The following is a 20690-nucleotide window of genomic DNA, read 5'->3' as shown; positions in this document are numbered from 1 at the left end:
TGGGTGATGGGGATCCTTAATGATGGATGCCGTCTTTTCACGACATCACTCCTTGAAGAAGTTCTGAATGCTGGGGAGGCTGGTACACACAATGGAGATGACTAGGTTTACAACTTTCTTCATATTATTTCGATTCTCTGCAGTACCCTGACCCCCATACCAGATGGTGATGCAGCCAGTTAGAATGCTCTCCATGGTACGTCTGTCGAAATTTGCGAGTGTCTTTGATGACATACCAAACCTCCTCAAACTCCTAATGACATATAGCTGCTCTCATGACTTCTTTGTAGTTACATTGCTATGTTGGGCCCAGGAGTAGGTCCTCAGCGATGACAACACCCAGGAACTTGAAATAGCTCACTCTTTTCCACTTCTGATCCCTCAGCGAGGACAGGTGCATGCTCCTAGTACGTTTACAAATGGCAGTTCTATTCTACCATCTTATTAAAGTCACTGGTGATCCAAAGCCTCATTAACCTTCTTATCCAGACCCACACCTCTAATTCCCTTGAAGTTCAACTGTAGTACATCACTTGCTTTGAATCATTAAACAGCTTGTCAACTACATCAACATTGTTTGATTTAATAGGCTGAAAATATTGAAAAATTTACTTTCTTCATTTTCTATCTAAAGGATAAGAGAAATGAAAGTGAAATCCACTCTGTTTTCTCTGGACATCCGGACAAAAAGATGGGGCCACTTTCTTACCATAGAGTTCGTGGAATGTAATTTTTGTGATCACATTTTTGTGTGAAAAATTTGATCTAATTTCCTCTCCCCCCCCCAATCAATCATGTCCTATAGTTTGCTAGATAACCTTAAACCCTATTATCAAGATTCACAGATTAAACCAAAAGCATTTGGCTCACCAGTGGAAGAATAATGACTGTGGTGGATTCACACAAAATGCTGAAGGAACTAAGCAGGCCAGGTAGCATCTATGGAAAAGAGTAAACTGTTGTTATTTCAGGCTGAGACCCTTCAGCAGGACTGATGAAGGGTCTCAGCCTGAAATGATGACTGTTTACCCTTCTCCATCAATGCTGCCTGGTCCAATAAGTTCCTCAAGCAGTTTGTGTGTGCTGCATTGGATTTCCAGCATCTGCAGATTCTCTCTTGTCTGTAATAAGATTCTCAGGCCTGTGCCAGGTGCCAGAGAGGGTTAGGCTGTGAGATTTTTTAGAGCACCTGTATTGGTTATTTGTTGTTTAATAACAGTCATTAATAATTTAGAGTTGTTCGTGTTTTTTCTTGAGTGACTCACTCTTTGTAACGTGGTCTTGTTGTGCCTTCTGCTTAAGGTTGCTAAGTTTATTTTGATAGGCCCAAGGATTCTCTGTTACTTGTATAATTTAAGTGGATGCCCAATTATCACTCATTGCAGGCTCCTAGTTTTGAGAATGTTACTTCTTGCGGTGTCGCTCAAACGAGCCATCGAAGCAACTGTAAGAAGTTTGTAGATTCTCCCTGTGAGTGTATGTGTTCATCACTGTCTCTAAATTGGAGCCTAGTTTCTCTGCACTTGAGTTCGGATGTTGCCAAGACAGCTTCCTTGCTTGTCACTCACAGAATCACAGAAGCTGTAGTGAGAAAGAAACCATTTGGCACGTTGGGTCTGTACCAATTTAATGCAAGAGCAAGCCAGTTAGTCCTATTCTCTCTGCTTTCTCCTCACAGGAGCTGAAAATACTTTACTTTCAAATACTTATCCAGCTCCCTTTCAAATTTCATGGTTGAATTTGTCTTCACTGCTCCCTCATCCTAACCACTCAATGCATAAAGATAATTTTCTTAAAATCACTTTTGATTGTTTTGACAATCACCTTTCCATTGAAGTATCTTATTGCTGAAAAGATTCTAATAAATCCGACCTGCAAACCAAAGGCCTTTACATCTTTCCAGAAGGTTGGAGTTCAGAATTGGTGCCACATTTCATTGTTGGTTAGTTTGTTTTGTTTAAGACTGTTTGCTTAATATTTAATGTCATTTGCAGTACACAGGTGTAAGGGAGAGTGAAATAGGATGAAGAACACAATCATCATCAGAGCTTGTCGCACCAGGCAGCCAGCCACTCTAGTGTTGTTTAGTTGATGCTGAGCAGGTCAGTCTCAGCTAAATCAGGTGAGAGTGGGCAGTTGCGCAGAACATGTTCAATGTTCTGCACCCTTACGCCACACTCACAGGATTCGCTGGTCTTTAAACCCCACTTCACCATATTGACTCCTGTCCTACAAACTCCCGCTCTCGCTCTGTTGAGAGTGCACCACTTCCGTCTGTCAAGCAGTGCCCCGTCCGCCAACATTTCTGTGGGGTCTTGCACCGTATTGTTTGGTGGGGTTCTGGCTTCTGTTTGTTGCCAGAGGTCAGTCCTGTATGTTTGGGGGGATGTTCCGTGCGGTAGTTCCTCCATTGTAGTAAAGCTTTTCCTCGATGTTAGGTGGATGGAAACCGGCACATGATGATGTAGTGGATGCCATGGATCCGAGTTCTGTTTACCTTTTTCAATTTTTGTTGTAGTGTGTCTTCAGATCTCTGGGGGAGCAATGCCTGCAGGTCTGTAAATGATGTGGGTGTGGGGTGAAGTGTGCCTGTGATTATTCGGCAGGCTTCGCTAAACTACGGGTCTATTTTCTTTTTTTGTCTATTCTCTGTAGAATTACACCTTCTATCTATCTCGATTCTTCCTATCACAAACTTTCATTTTACATTGAGTTTCATTCTTTACCTGTTACATCACGCCTGCATGTTCATACCTTCCTGGGGATTGTTATCTTACAGCTCACTCAATTCTAAGTTTTATGTCATCTGCAAATTTGGAAGTTGTGCCAAAAGCATGTGAGGTAAGATAAGATTAGCTTTATTTGTCACTTGCACATCAAAACGTTCAAACATACAGTGAAATACAACACACACAAACTGCAGGAGGAACTCAACAAGTCAGGCATGAATGAATAAACAGTCGACATTTTGGGCTGAGACCCTTCTTCAGGACTGGAAGGAAGGAGGAAGAATAAAAAGGTGGTGGGCGGAGAGGTGGGAGAACAGGTAGAAGGTTATAGGTGAAGCCAGGTGGGTGAGAAAGGTAAAGAGCTGAGAGGAATGCACTAAAATGTGTTGTTTTTTTTGTTAATAAGACCATAAAACCATAAATTATAGGAGCAGAATTAGGCCATTTGGCCATCGAGTCTGCTTCACCATTTCATCATGGCTGATCCATTTTCCCTCTCAGCCCCAATCTCCTGCCTTCTCCCCATAACCTTTCACACCCTGACTAATCAAGAATCTATCAACCCCTACCTTAATTATACACTCAGACTGTGCTTAACTCTGATAATGCATTATTTGGAGGTGGAGCACTATATAATTCAGCACTATGTAAATCACTGCTATGTAAATCAGTGCTATGTAAATCAGTGCTATGTATATCAGTGCTATGTATATCAGTGCTATGTAAATCAGCGCTATGTAAATCAGTGCTATGTAAATCAGCACTATGCAGGGTCATTACAACATCGCATAAATGGACATGTATGCCTGACAAAAAATCAAACCTGAGATATAGAAAACCATAAGACATAGGAGCAGGATTAGGCTATCTGGCCCATCAAGTCTGCTCCACCACTCAATCATGGCTGATCCTTTTTTTTCCTCCTCCTCAACTCTAATTCCTGGCCTTCTCCCGATAATCTTTGATGTCATGTCCAATCAAGAACCTAGCAATCTCTGCCTTAAATACACCCAACGACCTGACCTCCACAGCTGCATGTGGCAACAAATTCCATAAATTCACCACCCATCGGCTAAAGAAATTTCTCCACATCTCTGTTTTGAAAGGGAGCCCTTCTACCCTGAGGCTGTGCCCTCTTGTCCTAGACTCTTACACCATGGGAAATATCCTTTCCACATCTACTCTGTCGAGACCTTTCAACATTCGAAAGGTTTCAATGAGATTCCTCCCCCACTCACCCTTCTGAATTCCAGCCAGAGCCATCAAATGTTCCTCATATGATAACCCTTTCATTCCTGGAATCATCCTTGTGAACGTCCTCTGGACTGTCTCCAATGCCAGCACATCTTTTCTAAGATGAGGGACCCAAAACTGTTCACAATACTCCAGTTGAGGCTTCACCAGTGCCTTATAAAGCCTCAGGATCACGTCATTGCTCTTGTATTCCAGACCTCTTGAAATGAGTGCTAACATGGCATTTGCCTTCCTCACCACTGACTCAACCTGCAAGTTAACCTTCAGGGTGTTCTGCATAAGCACTCCCAAGTCCCTCTGCATCTCAGATTCCTGGATTTTCTCCCCGTTTAGAAAATAGTCCACACATTTATTTCTACTACCAAAGTGCATGACCATGATGTGATACTTTATGTATTGTTACGTGCCTCAAGGAGATCTGTTTTCTTTGTGAGAATGATGTAATAGTCTTTTGGAGGTCACCTGATGTGATTTTCCCGCCGATGTGAGGTCACGTGATGACATGTGCACCATGGATATATAAGGGTAGACCCCAGATGACGCAGTTAGTTTTTAGTTTGTAGATTTCCAGGTAGAACATGCTGTGTCTCTGTTTCTGCTGCGTGTTTGGATTTGTGATGCAGTTTCATTTTTGAAACGGTTGTGCGTTCTGTTGCAAGATACAATATTATTGGACTGGAAATTTTTGGCTAGATGTGCTGATGAACGCTATTCCAGCAGTAGAAGGGAGAGTGAAGACTTTATCGAAGTACAGGACCGAAGGATTGAGAGGAGTCGGCATTGTTCGGCAGTTTAACAAAGGATCAATCTTATTGAGTCTTTGTTGAAGGAGTAGCGAGCTGCATTAGAGATAACTCTTGCCAAAAGAGCAAAGAGTTCATGCAAAGGTTTGCTCTCTCTAAAAGAATTTAAGGTCAGTTGTTTTAAACTGTTTATTTACTGCATCGTGAATCCTGTGGACAGAACCAGCAGGAAAGTCCTGTCTATGAAGAAATCCTTCTCTAGAGAAGTCTCTCCCAATTGAACGTATAAATCTGTTGGACTTTTGAATTTACTATTTTAAGAACTATATCTGACTTTATCGCTTTAAGAACTGTTTTTGCATTTAACGCTTTAAGAACCAGTGCCGAGTGACGATTTGTTGAATGGCTGCATAACTGTTAACTTCCGGTTAAAGTTTTCGTTTGTTTTTTATTATCGTTTATCTGTGTTTAATAAATGATTGGTTGTTTTTATATAACCAATCTCGATTAATATTCATTGTTGCCGGTTACATAACAGTATACACAGTAACTTGTGGAGTAGCAAACACACAGATAGGCCTGACCTGTACATCAGTGGAGCAGCACCACATCGCAGCAGCAGCCGAGGGAAGCGGGTGGTGGTTACCTCTTAGAGGAGGGGCCAGGTTGCGGATCCTCCTCGAATTCTGGCTTCTTCTTTAAGCAGGCGTCGAGATTTGACTGCTTTTTCTTAAGTCTCCTCTCACGGAGGATTTCTCAGCAGCAGGAAATCATGTTGAGAACAACTCCCTTTGCCTTATTGCTTTGCTCCCAGTCAGGGTCGTTATCGATGAACTGGTCCCTGATTTGTGTGATTCACCCCGGATGCGTTGCTCTGCCTATTCTCAAAGCTCTTCGTTAGTCAGGCTCTCATCATGAGAATGCAGTAACTTTTCAACATCGCATTCATTAACATCCTCTAATCTCATTTCATTGGCCAGTTCAACGGCGTACCATTATGTGGGGTCTGAGTATACCCAATGACTTGGCCTCCACAGGCACCCGTGGCAACAAATTCCACAGATTCACCACTCTCTGGCTAAAGAAGTTCCTTCTCAACTCCGTTCTAAATGGACATCTCTTTATTCTGAGGTTGAGCCCTCTTGTCCTAATCTCCCCTATTGTAGGAAACATCCTCTCCACATCCACTCTATCAAGGCCTTTCCACATACAATAGATTTTAATGAGGAAGGATGTGGAAACTATAGAAAGGGTGCAAAGGAAATTTACAAGGATGTTGCCTGGATTGGGGAGCATGCCTTATGAGAATAGGTTGAGTGAACTCGGCCTTTTCTCCTTGGAGCAACGGAGGATGAGAGGCGACCTGATAGAGGTGCATAAGATGATGAGCAGCATTGATCGTGTGGATAATCAGAGGTTTATTCCCAGGGCTGAAATGGTTAACATGAGAGGGGAGGGCATAGTTTTAAGGTGCTGGGAAGTAGATACAGAGGATAAGTTGGGTTAAGTTTTTTATGCAGAGAGGTGAATGTGTGGAATGGGCTGCCGGCGACAGTGGTTGAGGTGGATCCAATAGGGTCTTTTAAGAGACTCCTGGATAAGTACTTGAAGCTTAGAAAAGTAGAGGGTTATGGGTAACCCTAGGGAATTTCTAAAGTAAGTACATGTTCGGCACAGCATTGTGGGCCAAAGGGCCTGTATTGTGCTGTAGGTTTTCGATGTTTCTATGTTCCTATGAAATGGTGCAGCAGACTCAATGGGCCAAGTGGCCTAATTCTGTTCCTATACCTAATGGTCTTATGGTCTTATGGATAGGCAGTGGATAGACATAAATGCAATCAATTGGATGAGCTGAAATTTGTTTGCATTAATGTGAGAAGTATCACATGAACTTAGAGCATGGATCGGCACTTTAACATTTAGTTTTATTTGTCATATACAGTGAAATGTGTCAGAAATACCTTGGGTAACTTAGGAAATAGATAAAGAACAAAAATAAAAAAATACTGCAAAGACTCAAGATCTGAAATACAATTAGAACACACAGTTCCGTCAGCATTTATGGGGGGATTCGTAGAGTCTAAATATAAAATGTACATACTATTGAAAATTGAGTTTTTAAACAGGAAAAGGCTGGAGTCGTCAAATTCCATGACGTTGCGTGGCACAGTAGCGTAGTGGCAAGTAACGCTATTACAGTGCCAGGGATCCAAACTCAATTCTCAAGCCATCTGTAAAGAGTTTGGTCATTCTCCCCACGACCGTGTGGGTTTCCTCCACGTGCTCAGTTTCGTCCTGCATTCCAAAGACCTATGGGTTCCGGTTAGTGAGTTGTGGGTTGGCGCCAGGAGTATGGCAACACCTGCACGGGCCCCCGGCACATCCTCATATTGTTTTGATCAGTGAGTGGTTTGGTCTCCTCCCCCATACCAAAGATGTACAGGTTAGTAGGAAGCAAATGGGTGGTCTTCGTTTGTTGGCCAGAAGGGCCTTTTACCATGCTGTATCTCTGAATAAAATTTAAAAATTCGATAAATATGTTAGTATCACAATAGGTGGGACTCACTGAAATAATTAGTGCTGCATACATATCACATGGATTAAATTTTACTGGTGAGCAGATGAAAACTAACATAGAAAGACAAATTTATGAAGTCTTCCATTATTGTCTCATTCTCATGGAAACCTCTGGAACTATTTTGCTCAAAAATTGATTCCAACATCTTCCTGGTTTCATTTTTTGATGGAATTTTATGCAGATTTTATTTTATCCGAGATGGCCTGTTTCCGTGCTGTAATTGTTCTATAGTTATATGGTTATAAGACTTTATGATGGGACTTTATATTTCCTCAAATTTGAAATGCAAGTCATTCTATAAAGTCATACTTCAGATATAGAATATTACATTTTGTAACTACTTGATAGCATGTTTGCCACTACTGGCTGGGTTGAAATTCTTTACATATCCCAAGGCTGCCTTTCATTTTAATATATTTTGAATTACCTGCAGTCTTTACCATTTATTAGTGAAATGGAAAAGAACATTGGAGCTTGATCTTGGAATGAATCAGATAGAATTGAAAGAATCTAGCTAAGAGGTCCCATGAACAAAAGTGAGTTTAGAAACATAGAAAATAGGTGCAGGAGTAGGCCATTCAGCCCTTCGAGCCTGCACCGCCATTTATTATGATCATGGCTGATCATTCAACTCAGAACCCCGCCCCAGCCTTCCCTCCATACCCCCTGATCCCCGTAGCCACAAGGGCCATATCTAACTCCCTCTTAAATATAGCCAATGTACTGGCCTCAACTGCTTCCTGTGGCAGAGAATTCCACAGATTCACCACTCTCTGAGTGAAGAAGTTTTTCCAAATCTCGGTCCTTAAAGGCTTCCCCTTTATCCTCAAACTGTGACCCCTTGTTCTGGACTTCCCCAACATCGGGAACAATCTTCCTGCATCTAGCCTGTCTAATCCCTTTAGGATTTTATACGTTTCAATCAGATCCCCCCGTCAATCTTCTAAATTCCAACGAGTACAAGCCCAGTTCATCCAGTCTTCCTTCATATGAAAGTCCTGCCATCCTAGGAATCAATCTGGTGAACCTTCTTTGTACTCCCGCTATGACAAGGATGTCTTTCCTCAGATTAGGGGACCAAAACTGCACACAATACTCCAGGTGTGGTCTCACCAAGGCCTTGTACAACTGCAGTAGTACCTCCCTGCTCCTGTACTCAAACCCTTTCGCTATAAATGCCAGCATACCATTCGCCTTTTTCACCGCCTGCTGTACCTGTATGCCCACTTTCAATGACTGGTGTATAATGACACCCAGGTCTCGTTGCACCTCCCCTTTTCCTAATCGGCCACCATTCAGATAATAATCTCTTTTCCTATTTTTGCTACCAAAGTGGATAACTTCACATTTATCCACATTAAATTGCATCTGCCATGAATTTGCCCACTCACCCAACCTATCCAAGTCACTCTGCATCCTCTTAGCATCCTCCTCACAGCTAACACTGCCACCCAGCTTCGTGTCATCCGCAAACTTGGAGATGCTGCATTTAATTCCCTCATCCAAGTCATTAATATATATTGTAATCAACTGGGGACCCAGCACTGAGCCTTGTGGTACCCCACTAGTCACCGCCTGCCATTCTGAAAAGGTCCCGTTTATTCCCACTCTTTGCTTCCTGTCTGCTAACCAATTCTCCATCCACATCAATACCTTACCCCCAATACCGTGTGCTTTAAGTTTGCACACTAATCTCCTGTGTGGGACCTTGTCAAAAGCCTTTTGAAAGTCCAAATATACCACATCCACTTGTTCTCCCCTATCCACTCTACTAGTTACATCCTCAAAAAATTCTATGAGATTCGTCAGACATGATTTTCCTTTCACAAATTCATGTTGACTTTGTCTGATGATTTCACCGCTTTCCAAATGTGCTGTTATCACATCTTTGATAACTGACTCCAGCAGTTTCCCCACCACCGACGTTAGACTAACCGGTCTATAATTCCCCAGTTTCTCTCTCCCTCCTTTTTTAAAAAGTGGAGTTACATTAGCCACCCTCCAATCCTCAGGAACTAGTCCAGAATGTAACGAGTTTTGAAAAATTATCACTAATGCATCCACTATTTCTTGGGCTACTTCCTTAAGCACTCTAGGATGCAGACCATCTGGCCCTGGGGATTTATCTGCCTTCAATCCCTTCAATTTACCTAACACCACTTCCCTACTAACAAGTATTTCGCTCAGTTCCTCCATCTCACTGGACCCTCTGTCCCCTACTATTTCTGGAAGATTATTTATGTCCTCCTTAGTGAAGACAGAACCAAAGTAATTATTCAATTGGTCTGCCATGTCCTTGCTCCCCATAATCAATTCACCTGTTTCTGTCTGTAGGGGACCTACATTTGTCTTTACCAGTCTTTTCTTTTTTACATACCTATAAAAGCTTTTACAGTCAGTTTTTATGTTCCCTGCCAGTTTTCTCTCATAATCTTTTTTTCCCCTTCCTAATTAAGCCCTTTGTCCTCCTCTGCTGAACTCTGAATTTCTCCCAGTCCTCAGGTGAGCCACTTTCTCTGGCTAATTTGTATGCTGCTTCTTTGGAATTGATACTATCTCTAATTTCTCTTGTCAGCCACGGGTGCACTACCTTCCTTGATTTATTCTTTTGCCAAACTGGAATGAACAATTTTTGTAGTTCATCCATGCAACCTTTAAATGCTTGCCATTGCATATCCACTGTAAATCCTTTAAATGTCATTTGCCAGTCTATCTTAGCTAATTCACGTCTCATACCTTCAAAGTTACCCCTCTTTAAGTTCAGAACCTTTGTTTCTGAATTAACTATGTCACTCTCCATCTTAATGAAGAATTCCACCATATTATGGTCACTCTTACCCAAAGGGCCTCTCACGACAAGATTGCTAATTAACCCTTCCTCATTGCTCAAAACCCAGTCCAGAATAGCCTGCTCTCTAGAAACTACTTTTAGAAAAATTATATATGTAAAATTTTGGGTGACAGGGTGGAGTAAGTCTACCAAATGAGGTATAAGGCACTCCTTCCCTCCACTAACCTGCAGGTTACCCTTAGGCAAGGTGTGGCATCTGCATAGCCCCTCCATCAGGATTACGTGAAGCCATGAGAGCAGTTTGTATGAGCAGTTGGTGCATATCACAAGTTCTGGTTATGCTACCACTTACACGAGGCAGACAATCTCTGAAGTGTTGCTAATGGCTGAGGTCATTCATCTTGTAAAGGCACTGCTCAGAAGACGGCAAAGCAAACTACTCCTGTAATTTGCCAAGAACAATCATGGTCAATATCGCTCATGTCTTACTACATGGCACACAACGAGTCATGTGTATACTATGAAATTTGGAAAGAAAATTGAATTTTATTGATTAATTGAAAGGTTTAATGAAATACAGTAAAAAAAGAAAATTTTCCACTTTTTATAAACTTTTTCTAGCTGCGACCAACTCCAGGTTACATGCATGGGAGCATTTCAGTTACTGCGTGGCCTCACACTCGCGCAGCTTACAGGGAACAGTGATGACGTGTGTACTGTCACGGAGGTGGGGTGGGTGATGGACCAAGAGGCAGGAGCACGTGAACAGACACAAAAAAGTCTGCAGATGCTGGAAACGAAAAGAGATGCACACAAAATGCTGGAGGATCTTAGCACATCAGGCAACATCTATGGAAATGAATAGATAGTCGATATTCGGGCCAAGACCCTTCATCAGTCCTGAAAAAGAGAGTCAGCCCAAAACATCAACCTCTATTCATTTCCATAGATGTTCCCTGACCTGCTGAGTTCCTCCAGCATTAATAGATGTCAACAGACATCCAATTAGGGCAAGTTACATTCAATGGCCACTTTATTAGGTACACCTGTGTGCCTTCTCGTTAATGCAAATATCCAATTTTCTTTGAGATTTGAACTCTGAACTTTAATTCAACTGATTAACTGGAGGAAATGATGTGTGCTTTTCTGGACATTTAAAACTGAAGAACATAGAAGTTCCTTCAGTGGGAATGTAGAAACTCCTTCTCTCAAGAGTGTTATTGAGTCCTAGAACACTACAGCTTAGTAGCAGGTCCTCCAGCCCATCCAGTCCATGTCAAGCTATCAGTCTACCTCGTCACATCAAACTACAGCAGGACTGTAGCTATCCATTCCCCCCATCCGTGTACATATTCAAATTTCTCTTAAACGTTGATATCAAGCTCGCTCATACTTGTGCTGACAGCTCATTCCACAGTCACGATCCTCTGAATGAAGAAGTTCCCCCTGACGTTCCCCTTAAATATTTCACCTTTTACCCTCAACCCATGACCTTTAGATCTAGTCTCACCCAACCTCAGTGGAAAAAGTCTGCTTGCATTTACCCTGTCTGCATCCCTCATTCATAATTTTGTATACCTCTGTGAAATCTCCCCTCAGTCTTTCACATTCTAGGAAATAAAGTACTAACTTAATCAACTTTTCCCTATTCAACTCAGGTCCTCAAGTCCTAGCAACATCTTTGTAAATCTTCTCAGTATTCTTTCAATCATATTTACATCTTCCCTGTAGATAGGTGATCAAAACTGGACACAATACTCCAAGTTAGGCTTCACCAATATCTTATACAATTTGAACATAACATCCCATCTCCCATACATTTAGGAAGGTAGTCAAGCTGTGGACTTCTCTGCTCAGACCATCACTGAGGGCAACTCATCGGGAGTACTTAAAGTGGAGTAGATGAATTCAGACATCCCACCCTGCAAAAACTCATTTCAGAGAGGTAGCACCATCAATTGGCGAGAGACTCCCGGAGCTTCCGGGAGAGGTGGGATGTCTGCAATAGAGTAGCTCCTTAGCAGCTATCCAGCTAGTTTAAATAACGTTAGCTATGCTAATGAACGAATGACACCTGTTAAACTCACCTCAACATGTCTTTTACAGTCTTACCCCACCATGGGCAATAGAAAAGTCACTGTTACAAACAGTGCAGCAAACAACACTGTCATTATTTTTGACCCCTATTAGGCAGGGGTACACTTTAAGGTGACGTCTGGGGTGACGTATGTTTTATATTTTTTTTTGGAACACTCTGCCATGGTGCGCGCGTGTGTGCTCTCTCTCTCTCTCTCTCTCTCTCGCTCTCTCGTGGTTGCTCTTGCACTTGCTCTCTCTTGTTCTGTCTCGCACGCGCTCGCTCTCGTGGTCGCTCTGTTGCTCTCGCGTGCCCTCTCGCTCTCTCTCACGCTCGCTCTCTCTCTCTCTCTCTCTCTCTCTCTTTCTCTTGCTCTCGCACTCTCTCGCTCGCTCGGTCTCAAAAAAATTGATTTCCGGGACATTGTATATAATTTGCGGGCATCAGGGAGCCACTATTAATATGTGGGAGACTCCTGGAACTTCCGGGAGAGGTGGGACGTCTGTGAATTGTGTAAAAATTTAGGGGATTGAGGCCTCTGGGGATCTAGCATGTGGTAGAGCAGCCATGGAAACTGAATGTGGGACAGGTTTGAGGAGCCAAGTGGCTAACTGTGCTCCTATCTTTTTGTGTTTCTAGGATTTACACATTGAAGGAGGATTGGTGTTTAACCAGATAAGGAAATAGAGAGATTTGGGAGTTGAATAATTAGAAGCAATTAGTTTTGAAGTAAGGTAATATCGAGTAAAAACACAAGAATAGTTTGAATATCTTGTTTCCCTCATAATTTTAATGCAATCTAACTAAAAAAAGGTCTGGATCACTTTGCTTTGTTTATGCCAGTACTAAGAAATCCCAATTGTACTGTCACGTTTCTTTGGCAGCATCAAACCCATTAGTGCAGTGCAGATGCTGAGTCACACAATTACTGCAAGAGGCACAACAGAAAAAGCAGTTAGAAAGTTAATTGCTGCCTGGACTGAGCAGAGAAGTTAAGGCTTGTAGAAAGGTTTTAAACAATAATGTAATATGCTTTTATTTTGAACTGCTTGCTTATCTATCCAATAACACCAAGCATAAGGTAAACTGAATACATCTTCAAATGTCCCATCCCGACAACAACGAAGAACAACGGCGAAATCCGGAGGGTAAAGTCGAACGTTGACGTCCGCAGCACGGTGAGTTCAGATGTGGAAGCCTTAAGGTCAAAGACTGAATGTAAGCAAGGGCCTGGGTCACGGGGGCCAGAGGTCAATGCATATCTGGAAATGAAACCCATGACTGGTGAGTTCTGGGTGCAGTCAGAAGTTGCAGGCCCATGTCTGTGAATGTGAGAGCCCAGGGCCAAGGAATGGAGGCCGGAAGGTGGCCTGGGCAAGGAGGCCTCAAGGAGGAGCTACAGGAGCCTGAAGAGCTTGGGCAAGGAGGCTCCAGGGAGAAGCTACGGGAGTCTGAAGACGCACACTCCAACACTTCTTCCCCTCCGATTTCTGAATGGACCATGAACCCATGAACACTACCTCACATGTTGCTCCCTTTTGCACTAGACTATTTTTATTTTACTTATTGTGACTTACAATATATTTTAGTATATTGCATTGTACTGCTGACACAAAACAACAAGTATATGTCAGTGGTAATAATCCTGTTCTGAATCTGTTTCTGATTTTATAGGACAAGGTGATGGATAATCACAAGAAACAACATCTAAATGGCAGCATCTGATCTAATAACACAGTGGAAGAGACAGAGCAGACCATCACTGGATAACTGAATTCAAAGGTTTCAAAGGTACATTTATGTCAGAGAAATGTATCCAATATACATCCTGAAATGCTTTTTCTTCACAAACATCCATGAAAACAGAGGAGTGCCCCCAAAGCAGGAATGACAGTTAAATGTTAGAACCCCAAAATCCCTCCAGCTCCCCACCTTCCCATATGTAAGTGGCAGCAAACGACAATCCCCCTTCCCCCCACCAGCAAAAAAAAGCTTCAGCACCCACCACCGAACACTCAAGCACGCAACAAAGCAACAGCAAAGACACAGATTTACAGAACCCCAAAGACTACTTGTTCACCCAGTATTCGACACACCACAGGCTCTTTTTCTCCCTAATAAGGGAAAAAGAAGCATCTCTGTTTCACAGCGAGAGGGGAGACATAATAAACAACTCACTAGTTTACGATGTTAAAAGTCCATTGCGTCGTTTTTCCTGAGCTCTGTGCCCAAAGGTCTCGTGTCTCTGGGCACACAGCCGTAGATCTTCCAACTCCCCCGATGACACACTGATTTCCTGCCTTGGCACCAACCTGTGATCTGCCCGTCTCCAGAGCCTCGAGATCTTGGTCCTCCGAAGGCGAGCTGAGCTCTTAGGCCGAGCCCTTGGCATGCTGAATAACGACCAGTCGTGATACCCTAAGAGCAGGCCCCATTCCCGCAAAGAACCGTAGTCGGTACGTAACTCCAGGTCAGGGTCTTCAAACGAAACCTGAAAGGGAAAAATAGAGATATTAAAGATGGAAATAGAGCTGTTTCCGAAGATACAAGCAAATGAGTCGCCATTAGGGGTTATTGTCTCTTCCTACGCTCCTCCTCCTCCTCAAGGTTCAAAGTACATTTATTATCAAAGTATGTATACTTTATACAACCTTGAGATTTGTCTCTTTCCAGGCAGCCACGAAACAAAGAAGAACCTATTAAAAAGGTCTGTCAAACACCAAATGTCCAAGGAAAAAAAAAACAAATTGTGCAAGTAATAAAAGTAAGCAAACAACATTCAGAACTGAAGTTCACTAAAATGAGTCCACAGCCACGAAGCCAGTCGCAGCCGATCCAGGAGCACACTAGTTGCAGGCAATAGCCTCAGTTCCCATGAACAGTAGCAAAGTACAGACTATGGAAGACACTGGTGATTCCATCCCTAATTCACTATCTCACGTTCTTTTTATCTTAACTTATCGTCTCTTCTGATACACTTGTTGCTGATAAGCACACACATCTTGCCCTCAAACTATCTAAATTCCAGATACCTACGGGAAAACTTGAGCAGGTGAAGACTGAAGAACTCCTGATGAATTCGGCGAGCTTGACTTTCAGGAATACAAGTACATGAGACTAACACAAGGGGGCATAGTTTTAAGATGCTTGGAAGTGGTACACAGGGAATGTCAGGGGTAAGCTTTTCACACAGAGTGGTGGGTGCGTGGAATGCACTGCTTATGACGGTGGTGGAGGTGGATACAATAGGCTCTTTTAACAGACTCTTAGATAGGTACATGGAGCTTACAAAAATAGAGAGCTATGCGTAGGGAAATTCTAGGCAGTTTCTAGATTAGGATACGTGATTGGCAGAACATTATGGGCCAAAGGGCCTGTAATGTGCTGTCAATGTCTACGAGGGGTGATTGATAAGTTTGTGGGCTAGGTAGAAGGAGTCAATTTTAGAAAACCTAGCACATTTATTTTTCAACATAGTCCCCTCCTACATTTACACACTTCATCCCTTGGTCGTGGAGCATACGGATCATTTCTTTGTAGAAGTCAGCGTCTTGGACCTCTAGAAAGTGGTCCACAGCAGGGTGATTGATAAGTTTGTGGCCTAAGGTAGAAGGAGATGAGTTACACAGCACTTGTTACGTGCACATGCAGTTCAACTTTTTGATTGATTATGCAGAAAGTTTGAAGTTAATAACTCATCTCCTTCTACCTTAGGCCATGAACTTATCAATCACACCTGCTTTGGACCACTTTCTCGAGGTCCAAAGTGCTGACTTCTACAAATAAGGGATCTGTATGCTCCGCGACCACTGGACAAAGTGTGTAAATGTAGAAGGGGACCATGTTGGAAAATAAATGTGCTAGGTTTTCTAAAATTGACTCCTTCTACCTTAGGCCACAAACTTATCAATCACCCCTCGTATGTTCTAAGTTCTAGGCACAGCCATTTCTGGGGCGGCCATTACTGGGAGCAGCCACTTGCCGGCTGCCCAGCACAATCCTCGTTGATTTGATTTTGAGGATGACCCTAGGCATTGGGATGATATATGAAAGCACAGAGACCTTCGTTTGAAGCCTCCAATTATGATGTGGAGTCTGATATCTCTCCTGCTACAGATGTGGATCATGAATGATGTTAAACACCGTGATTTAGGCCATTTAGCCCATCGAGTCTGCTCTGACATTTGATCATGGATGCTATATTATCCCTTTCAAACCCACTCTCCTGCCTTCTCCCCATAAGAGTTGATGTTCTTGCTAATCAAGAACCTATAAAATGAAATGAAATGAAATGAAATATCTTTATTGTCATTGCGTAGTATAATTTGTCATGCACCAATATAGCAAAAATGAGTTTGCGACTCCCATACTCAATGCTATAAAACAACAAATAAAATAAATGAACAATAAATAAAATCTAGTAACCAGCTAGTACAATTAGCAACCATAAAACCAGTATTAAAGTAGCAATATAACAAACTTATGAATGATGCTTGCTCGATTGGTTCAGATCAATTATAGCTCTGGGGAAAAAGCTATTTTTCAGTCTGGAAGTGTGGGCGTAGAAAATCTTATAACATCTGCCAGAGGGAAGAAGTTCAAACAGATGATTGCATGGGTGTGTATTGTCCTTACAGATGCTTGTAGCTTTCCTTAGGCAGCGAGAGCTGTAGGTGTCCTCCAGGGCTGGGAGCTGTGTCCCAATGATCTTCTGTCCGCTAGGGACGACCCGCTGAAGTGCTTTCCCTATCAGCTGCTGTACAACCGAGATACCACACAGAGATGCAGTATGTTAAGATGCTCTCTATGATGCAGCGGTAAAAGGTCACTAGCATCTGTTCAGGTAGACCAGCTTTCTTCAGCCTCCTGAGGAAAAACAAGCATTACTGTGCTTTCTTAACTGTTGTTGTGATGTTAGTGGACCATGTAAGGTCTTCTGAGATGTGTATTCCCAGAAACCTGAAACTGTACACTCTCTCCACGATGTCTCCCTATCACCCCCCACTTGAAATATACCCAGTGACTTGATTTCCAGAGCCGCCTGTGGCAAAGAATTCAACAGATTCAAGTGTGGAATGTGCTTCTCACACATTGGTAAAAGTGAGAAGGCTTGTACAAAGATTAAAGAGGAGGCATTTGACATTTTATTTGACATTACCTGTTTATATACTTCTATCTACCAATACTTGCCAGAAAATTTGGGGCCAAAGCCAGCCATCCCCACAGTGGCAGCAATCAGACAAAGATGAAACATGATATTCTCTCTGTGAGTTGAGCAATTCTCTTCATAACAGAATACCACGCAAGCCTTTCATACTGGGAGGCAGCAGAGTATTTCAAATATAAATATTTTATGTTGCAATTTGTTGATGACAATATCCCAGTCAGAGTTGAAGCAAATCAAAAAAAGAACACTGCCCAAAAGCAGAGAGAGTCAGAGTCATCGAAACAAAGAGAAGTGCAGCAGAGAAACAGGCCTTTCGGCACATTTAATCCATGCTGAAACCACTTAAACCGCCTAGCCCCATCGACCTGCACTGGGACCATAGCCCTCCCATCCAAGTACCTATCCAAACTTCTCTTAAACTTTGAAATTGAGCTCACATGCACCAGTTGTGCTGGCAGCTTGTTACTCAGTCTCACGACCCTCTGAGTGAAGATGTTTCCCTCATGTTTTCCTTAAACCTATCTCCTTTCACCCTTAACCCATGATCTCTGGTTGCTGTTGCACCCAACCTCAGTGGAAAAAGTCTGCTTGCACTAACCCTATCTATACCCCTCATAATTGTGTATAGCTCTCTCAAATCTCCTCTCAATCTTCTACATTCTAAGAAATACAGTCATAACCAATTCCACCTTGCCTTGTACCTCAGGTCCTCCAGACACAGCAACATTCTTGTAAATTTTCTCTGTACTCCTTCAACCTTGCTTACATATTTCCTGTAGGTAGATGACCAAAACTGCACACAATACTCCAAATTAGGCCTCATCAATGTCATACACAACTTCAACATAACACCCCATCTCCTGCACATTAAGGCCAATGTGCCAAAACCTTTCTTTACGACCCCATCTAGCTATGACACCATTTTCAGCAAGCTATGGACCTGTATTCCAAGATCCCTTTGTTCTACTACGTACTTGGATATACTCCAACTGATCTGATGTTGGTGTCACATCTAACCTTCCTACCACAGATAACAAGAATATCTTCAAATCAAATTGTGTTAAATGGAAGAATCCTGGAATACCTCAAGGCTGATTCTCAAATGAGTTCCATGCCCAGTACCTTGCGTCGATAGGGTGTCTTGCAGCAGTGAATATAAGAGAAATGTCACTGCACTCCTGCTGCTGCCGATGGGTGGCGTAGACCGGAGTCTTGGGTTCAATGCCACTGGGCTCGAGAGCGGCTGTTGCCTGCATCCATTGGGGTTTCTGGACGGGTTTGTCTCAGCACTGAAATCACTCCACAGTTGTGGAGTGCACAGGAGTATATTCCAGTGTCTCAGAAAGGCAGTGTCCATTATTAAGGACCTCCAGCACCCAGGGCATGCACTTTTCTCACTGTTACCATCAGGCAGGAGGTACAGGAGCCTGAAGGCACACACTCAGCGATTCAAGAACAACTTCTTTCCTTCTGCCATTCGATTCCTAAATGGACACTGAAACCTTGGGCACTACCTCACTGTTTTTAATATACAGTATTTTTTACATGTTTTTTAATCTATTCAATATGTGTATACTGTATTTGATTTGAGACCATAAGATATGGGAGCAGAAGTAGGCCATTAGGCCCATTGTAAGTGAATTTATTTATTTATTTATTTATTATTATTATTTTATTTTGTTTATTTTTCTTTCTTTTATTCTATATTTTGTATTCTATTGAACTGCTGCTGCTAAGTTAACAAATTTCACATCACATGCCGGTGATAATAAACCGGATTCTGATTCTGAAGCCTTGGGTCCCATGCTGCTGGGTTTGGGAGCGGCTGTTGCCTGCATCCATTGAGTTTCTGAACGAGTTTGTCACAGCACTGAACAGCTGTGGACTCGCTTCGGGGAATCTGAAATTCATGTCCCTGTGATTTTTGTTCACTTCAGCTCTGAACTAACTTTGCAGTTGTGGCCTGTGACTATTGGCAGAATGCTAAGGACTACCATCAGCACAATGCTGGGGACTCACTTCTCAAAACTCTGCGGTTAATGTTATTTGTTTATTTTTTATTGTTTGCATGATTTGTTCTTTTTTTTTCGCACATTGGGTGTTTGATGGTCTTGTGGTGCAAGGTTTTTTTTTAATGAGTTCTGTTGTGTTTCTTTGCTCTGTGGCTGCCTGCAAGAAGATGAATCTTAAGGTTGTATACTGTATGCATACTTATTTAATAAATGCACTTTGAACTCATGTTTGTTTACTGAATTGCTTTCTGATTAGATGTATAAGTGAACTGCTAGGCTGTTACTCCTTCTAGTCATTGAAGAGGGGAGAGAAGAGAAGTGAAGTGGAGAGCAGTTTCAGGACAAGGTTCTTGGATCTTAGATCTTCATGCTATAGATTAAGATCCAGATACGACCTGAACAGTATCAGAAGTGTAAGGTGCCAAAAGTTGTCTGTTTAAGGTCATTGGAAGGTTTGTGTAGATCATTGAACTTAATTCCCAAAAAGCAGGAATTGTTGATATAGTCATAAAAAAACAGGATACATTAGAGAAAGGTGTAACAGTGGAAGAAAGCTACATAAGAGTGTCACGGTGTGCCCTGACATATGGTTGAACCATGGTGTGAAGGAACAACAGACTCCGATGTCGAGACAGAAACATGAGTTTGTTCATAGGAATTCCAAATGAACATCCACGAGAGGAATCATTCTCAACACACAAGGACCCCGCAATCAGCCCTAATTGGGAGTTCACTTTAAATAAGTGCAGTATGTAGAAAACCTGTGCCAGTCAAATTAAACTAGACAAGATTAAACAGAAAGCACAAGGGCTCTCTGACTCTAGAGAAGACAATTAACAAATACAGGTGCACAACACAGTACATATATGTAACTCACACATAACATATAAAGTAATATTACCACAAATAGTGAGGTGTGTTTACACCACAAGTCAAAACGTAAACAGTATACACTACTGGCATTTCATACATGGTGAGACCTGAGTGATGGCAGGAAGTTCAGTAGTCTTCCGGCCTGGGAGAAGAAGCTGTTTCCCATCTTAACAATTCTTGTCTGATGCTACAGTACCTCCTGCCTGATGGTAGAGGGTCAAAGAGATTGTTAGATGGTTGGGAGGGATCATTGACAATACTAAGGGCCCTGCGTACATAGTGCTACTGATAAATATCTCTGATAGGTGGAGGAGAGACCTCCAAAGATCCTCTCAGCAGTCCTTGCAATCCTTTGTAAGAACTTGTGATAAGATTCTTTTATGTTAAGAGGAGCAATGCAATATATGAAATATTCATAGAGACATACAGCACAGGAGCAGGGTCTTTGGCCTCCGATGTCTGCTCC

The sequence above is a fragment of the Mobula birostris genome, chromosome 2 (genome assembly GCF_030028105.1).
Source record: "Mobula birostris isolate sMobBir1 chromosome 2, sMobBir1.hap1, whole genome shotgun sequence".
Taxonomy (NCBI): Eukaryota; Metazoa; Chordata; class Chondrichthyes; order Myliobatiformes; family Myliobatidae; genus Mobula; species Mobula birostris.
This window is presented reverse-complemented; position numbering follows the sequence as displayed.